We start from the raw sequence: 6,870 nt of genomic DNA, 5'->3' as shown, positions 1-6,870 counted from the left end.
ACCAGGAGGGCGGGCAGGCCGGGCGCAGGCGGGGCCGCCGGGGCCGGGGGAGGGCTGCCGGGCTCCTGCTTGTAGGGGTGCGTGGCCTGGGCGTCCCCCGTCGCCAGCACCTCAGCTCCGGGGGCCGCATCTCCTGTCGGGCAGAGGCACAGGGTGAGGGCGGTGGCGCTGCACGCGGTGGGGCGGGGAGGGGGATGGACATGAAGGACATGGGTGGGTGACTGTGTCCCGGTCAGGAAGAGCCCCCTGGAGCGGGTGGGGAATGCCTAATGCCCCGAAACCACGGGCGGGAGAAGGGCTGACTGCAGGCTCTTACTCATCCCTAGGACCCCTGTACCCAGGACGGTGTTTGGTACACCCTGCAGAGTCAGCGCCAAATAAACACATGGGAGCGAGGGAGGCTGGGGGAATGGGTGTGACCCTTTGCGGTGTACAGAGGAGTGGCTTGATGGGTGAAAGCAGGCCAGCAGGTGGATGGAGGAGGTGGGCAGAGGAGTGAATGAAAGCTCCAGGGTGTAGATGGACGGGAGGAGAGGGCTAGTAGGGACACAGATGAGCGAATGAGCAGGGAGGAAGGCTGATGGGTGACCGGTGGGTGAGTGGGTGGGCGGGCTGACTGCACGCTGTGTGAGGGGGGTGGGCAGCAGACAGCGTCTGAGTGGGTGTCTGGGTGCAGAGATGGGTAGGTAAGGGGTAAGTCAGCTGGAAAAATGAACCTCACTTCCTTTCTCCGGGTTTTCAAACTGCTCTGTGGAGTTCCAGGTAGATACGCATCCCGTTTCTAGTCTATCTGATTTACCTCGCAGGCTTCCAGCTCATGGTTCAATTTACAAACAACAGTTGGGCACTGCTGAAGAGTCGGAGCCTCCCGCCCCACCCCTCCCATGTCAACCCCCAGATCCGAAGCCTTGGTGTCCAGGCCTACTCCCCCCTCCCCCGCCACGGAACGGGTGCAGACACACACGCTATCCGGGCAGAAGCCCGGGTCCCTATCCTGGCTCTGGCCCTGACTCGCTGTGTGGCTGCAGGCAAGCTGCTTCAGTTCTCTTGGCCTTGGGTCCCGATGTTAGACCCGGGCTTCCAGAGAGCCGAGAGTACCAGCTGGCCAGCCAAAGCAGACGTGCATGTGGTGCACAGCAGTGTATTTGAAAATACGAAAAACGTTCGGACATCAGGCAATGTCCTAGAAACCCAAACTTCTGTCTTCTCCTGAGGACCACTGTAGACAGACTGGGCCACATTCCCACGTGGCAACACAGGCCGCAGGAGACTGGCAGGACAGCACCTGTCACTCGCCAACAGCTGGTCCAGGTCACTGGGCGCCTGCTATCCTGACCCCCACTAGCTGTGCCCTCCGTGGGGGCGTGTCTGACCCATCTCCAGCCCTGGTGCCCAACTCAGGGCCTGGCACACAGCAGGGACACCGAATGTTCACTGAAGGAATGAATGACAGGCAGGAGAGGGACGCCTTCAGGGTAAGCGGGGAGCACAGGGTGAGGGGGGCTCCGCTACTCACCCAAAGGCACCATCACACCATCTTCCTTCACGACAGCCACCCCAGAGCCTTCCGTCACATCCTGGGGTGCCCTCGTTGCTGGTCCCTGAAACGAGGGACACGACACTCAGAACTGAGACACCACAGTGGTAGCTCACTCTTCTCCCCTGCGACCGCTCTATATTCAGACAGTCAGCAGGTCCCAGCACACGCCTCGGGGGAAGCCGGCCACCAGGCCTCCTGCTAGCCACTATACGAGGGACCCCTCTGGGGAGTGGACATTCCGGCCTCAGCCACAGCCTCATGAGACACCTGAGCCAGATGTGCCCCAGATTCCTGACCAATGGAAACTGTGTGAGACAACAAATATTTGTTGTTGCAAGCCGCTAAGCTTGGGGTGATTTGTACGCAGCAACCAACAACTGATCCACCTACTTTACTTCCTGCCTTAGCTTTTTACTGCCCTCTGGGTAAAGTGCAAACTTCTTGATAAAATACACAAGAAAAACACATAAGCTACCTTTAAGGCCAGAAAAAAATAAAGGTAAGCTCAGAATGGATTTTTTATACGCACAAGTGGCGGGCTGCTTCTGAGCAGGATGGTGCGAGCCAGGTGCACCAAGGTTACTGAAAACGTTTCAGACGAATTTAGGTTCCTTTACACTATTGTCAATGTTTCTCAAGCCCTTCTCCCCAGAGGAACAGATCAGAATCCTGATGCTGACGGAATTGACTCCCGAGTTCCACACATCCAACCCTACTTCTCACATTTTACTTCTTTCAAGTGTAACGTTTAGGATGGAAGTCAGCAATGCCTAAAATCCACGTCCCCCCCCCACCCTTTTTAAACGTTTATTTATTTTCAGAGAGAAACAGAGAGCAAGACAGTAAGTGGGGGAGGGGGGGAGAGAGGGAGAGAGAGAATTCCAAAGAGGCGGCTGCTTCACTGAGACACCCAGGCGCCCCAGTAATGCCTAAAATTCTCTCATCCTAGCAAGAGGAGTCCTCGGGGAGCTTCTGAAGCCTTTCTCAAACGTGCACCGCTGGAATCCGTGACACCTACGTTGCCTGGTGGTGGCAAGATGAATACTTTGCGTGGTCACCTTTCTGCTCTGGCAGACTGTGAACTGGTTCCCAGCCACTCGCGCAGCTCAGGGTGTCATGGTGCTGCCGGTCCCATCCCACTGCCCGCTGCCACTGTGCCCACGAGGCCCCAGTGCCTGGCCCCGCCTCTCACCAGGGTCCTGCCTGGAACTCCACAGTAGAAAGCTTATGGCGTCCGAACAGTGCCGGGCTCTCTCAACCTCTAACTCCGGCATGTTCTGTTCTCGCTGCCTGGACTCGACCTTCATTCTCTTTCCTCTGTCTACCTTCTACGTGTCCTTCAGGGCTTGATGGAGCCCGCATCCCTGCCATTACATGCAGGTTTAGGATCCTGTGTGATTTAGGACAGGCCCTACCCTGGTACCGAACACACTGCACTTTTCAACAGCTTTGCTGAGATCGAACAGATGTATAATAAATGCATGTATTTAAAGCACACGATTAAGTGAGTTTAACACGTATACACTCGCAAAAACACTATCACAATCAGGATGGCAGACATATCCAGCAGCCCTGAGTTTCCTTGTCCACGTCTGTGATCTCCCTGCCTCCTCACCTTTGGGCTTCAGCACCTGCTGATGCACTTCCCATGGCTACAGAGCTGTGTGCATGTTCTAGAACTTTATACAGAACCACACTATAATTAGGTACTCTTTTGGGGGGGTGTTTTTTTCATGAAATATAATTATTTTGAGGTTGGGGATATGGGGCCACAGTTTTCTTATCTCATAAGCTCTTTGGTTTTGCATGTCAACGTAATGCTGGTCCCGTAGAAAGAGCTGGGAAAGTTTCTGGAAAGTTCTGGATGCCACACTACTGGAATCTTGCAACACACGGTCCCTTTTGACCGACACCTTCCCTTTCCCACAGACCGTCATGCACTTCCCACGGCTGCTTCCGTCCCGCACGGCCGGGTAACACTCCGTTGTGAGGCTGGACCACTTGTGTCTGTCTGTTTGGTGGGTGCCCACAGGGGTCATTTCCAGTTTTTGGCTATCACGATGCCACTGTCCTGTGGTTGTTCACCTCAGGGAGGGAGGAGTTTTGTGTGGACGACTCCCAGGAGGGGCACCGCTGGCTCACGGGGCGCCCAGTGTCTAACCTTCATGGGAACCGCCAGACACCACAGTCCCCCCACCTGGAGGGGCTCCCAACACCGCAGTCCCCCCACCACGGGAGGGGCTCCGGCTCCTGAGCAGACACCAAGCAAGCGAAGGACGGATGAATCAAAGGACAAACACGTCTCCTTTGCTCTGATGACGGAAGGCTTCCTAAAAAGGGGGCTGAGATAAGGGGGAACCGAGGCATGGAGTCCAGGTTTGGCCCAAGACTGACTAGATCCCTGGGTGCCTCCAGCCACACCCCCACTTGTGGGACCGCGAGCCAGTTCCTGCCCAACCCGGGGTCAGTGCACATGGGCTGAGGTGCACTCGGTGTCCCTGACTCCCTACACAGACTGGCAGATACCGAGGGCACAATCTGGGGTACCCTTGCTCCCCAGCCCTCAGTGGGGCTCCTGCCACCCGCAGGTGACATCTGTCCCAGGGGCAGGTGCCCAGGTCAGCACGCCCGTGAGCAGAGCCCGGAATGCTGCATGGCTAGCAGGCTCTCCGGCAGGTCTGGGGCCCGCGCAGGCCTGAACGCCCTCACTTCGAACGTGACAGACGTCCTGCAGCTCTGGTCTGGGCTCTCAGATGGCAGATGCTACACTGTGCAGAGACCAAGCGCCGTCCGCAAGATGCCCAGGCAGAGCGAGGTGGGGTCAGGCTGGCACCCTGGGCCGGGCGTCAGGGGCTCAGTACCCGGTGTGCAGCAGGGCTCAGAGCAGAATCTAGAGCCAGGGCCCCAGGTTTCTTGCCTCCCACTGCCCGCTAACTGGCCATGTGACCTCTGGCAGGTTGCTTGACCTCCCTGGCACTCGCACCTTCATCTGTGACAGAGGCTCCTGGTGCCCCAGGGCTGTGCGCAGGGACAGGCCAGCCATGCTGGCAACAGGATTTACAGGACTTGTAGTGTCTGGAGGAGCTGGAGGCGAGGCTGAGCCAGGAGGTGGTCCCTGTGTCGATGTGGCTGACCTCAATAAAACCCCCAGACACCAGGCTGGGAAGCCTCCCTGGTGGGCACTACTGGGCGTGGTCCACATGGCACCCCCCCGGCCAGGAGCTTCCCCAGGCCCTGCCCCCGTGCCTCTCCCGTGCTGACCAGACTCCACGTCCCTTCATTGAAACGCATCTGGTCCCAAGACCAAGGTGGGGCACATCGAAGGGGTCCTTGGGTGAACCCCTGAGCGCTCACACTAAGCCGCCTGGCAGCCAGCAGTGTCACGGATGGCAGCCAGGACCCTGGGGTTCACGTCCGCACCCCCACCTCCCACCGCTGGTGCGTGTATTCACTTGAGCTCTACCAGGCAAGGGGCAGGGTGGGGGGGGTGAGGGCGCCTCCTACAGATTCAGGGCGGAGTCCTGCTGAGCACCCAGCTCCGAGCCTCAGGGAGCCCCGCCCACGACGCCCCTCGCCTTCCCGCCAGCCCCGCAGGTCTGTCCAGTTTCGGCTCTCGCATCTGACAGTGGACCCGTGCTCTCTTCCTGCGCGGCTGGTGACCCCCCAAAGCTCCGGGACTCCCCCGAGCGCTGACCTCCCAGCACAGACCACAGTGACCACGGCCGGGTCTCCCGCCCCTGCCGCCCCCCCAGCTTCCCTCTGGGTTTCCGGGGCTGGCGGACGCCCGGCCCCTTGGCTGTGGTGTGCCCGGGACTGGACACGGGTCACTGACTGCAGAACAGACCAGGCTCTCCCCCGGCAGAGATGACAGGAGCCCTCACGCCGCCGCATCAGATCTTCTCCCCCAGGCCGGACGAGGGAGGCCGGGGCAGCCACACCTTGCTCAATGGCAAGCACTCTTTGGAGCACCTGCTGCGTACCAGGCGGTGTTGAAAGCAGCAGGCCCTGAGCCCGAGTCTACGCTCCGGTCATCGTCAGGCCGGAGGGAGCAGCGAGTCCCACAGGTCGGCTCAGCCGGGCAGGGGCTGCTCTCAGCCCAAGGAGCCGGGAGGGGTCCTTACAAGCCTGGAGGCTCACCCGGACGAGGGCCACCGGGGGCAAGCCACTCGGGAAGCGGTCTGGCAACGTGTTCTAAAATTACACACACGTGGGGCACATGCACCCCAATATTTATAGAGGACTATCGACAAAAGCCAAATTACAGAAAGAACTCAAATGTCCATCGACAGATGAATGAATAAATATGTAGTGTGTGTATACAATGGAGTATTACTCGGTGGCCAAAAGAATGAAATCTTGTCATTTTCAACAATGGCATGGAACTAGAGACTATTATAGTAAGTGAAATAAGTCAGAGAAAGATATATTGTATCACTCAAACGTGGAATTTAAGACACGAGAGATGAACATGTGGGAAGGGAAGGGAAGAAAAAGAAAATAAAAGCAGAGAAAGAAACAAATTCTAAGAGATTCTTAACTATAAAGAACACAGGACACTGCATGAAGATGGGCGGGGGCAGGGCTGGCCCGCTGGGTGACCTCCTGCATTTGGTAACGTCCAGGCTCACCCAGGGAGAGGGCTGACCTTTGCCTTCAACCACCAGGAGATGACCTTCAAACTCGCGGGGCACCCTACCTGTCTGAGGACCTGAGGCCACACCTGATGGTCCAACAATATAATGTACAACGGGGGGACGTTCAAACGCCCTGCACCTGCTCCCTGCAGGGGGCTGGAGGGCAAGGCGGGTGGTGCCTGCAGCCCCAGCAAGCACTGGAGGCACCAGGGCTCAGGGAGCCCCTCAGGGAGCCCCTCAGGGAGCCCCACAGGGAGCACCCCCCCCCCCGACCCTGCCGCCGGGGATACCGCACACAGGTGGTCACACACGCTGCCAGCAAGAGCCAGACCCCCTCATGCCCTCATGCCCTGCGAGGGGGCGAACAGACACTCAGTGCGTGCAGCTCCCCTGTAACCCCCCCTCCGCGTCTTCCCACTGCCCGGACCCCCTCCTCCTACCCCGCCCCGCGCCTCCCGTCTCTGCGGAAGGTGCGTCCTCCCGCCCCAAGAGGAGAGGACACCACCACCGAGCTAGACGGCTTCCAGGGAGCCCCCTCCGGACTCGCGCGCCGCGGTCTCCGGAGCGCCCAGGCTGCCCGCGGGTCCCCGGCAGGTGCTCTGGGGACCACCCCCCGCACTGCGCTCCGCGCCGGACCCCCTCCCGCCCCGCCGGCCCGCGCTCACCCAGAGCTCCTCCAGCAGCGCCACGGCGTCC

At 59.3% G+C, this 6,870-nt stretch overlaps 1 long non-coding RNA gene across 1 annotated transcript; it reads right to left on the bottom strand.

Moving 5' to 3' along the window:
• Positions 1-6: 6 nt before the first annotated feature.
• Positions 7-6,870, bottom strand: LOC115280101. Its single transcript, XR_003903633.1, has 3 exons — positions 6,840-6,870; positions 1,517-1,601; positions 7-133 (listed from the first exon to the last, which is right to left on the bottom strand). It is a non-coding gene; the product is annotated as an uncharacterized LOC115280101 (long non-coding RNA).

The sequence above is a fragment of the Suricata suricatta genome, chromosome 16, assembly GCF_006229205.1.
Source record: "Suricata suricatta isolate VVHF042 chromosome 16, meerkat_22Aug2017_6uvM2_HiC, whole genome shotgun sequence".
In the NCBI taxonomy this organism is placed as follows: domain Eukaryota; kingdom Metazoa; phylum Chordata; class Mammalia; order Carnivora; family Herpestidae; genus Suricata; species Suricata suricatta.
This window is presented reverse-complemented; position numbering and strand designations above follow the sequence as displayed.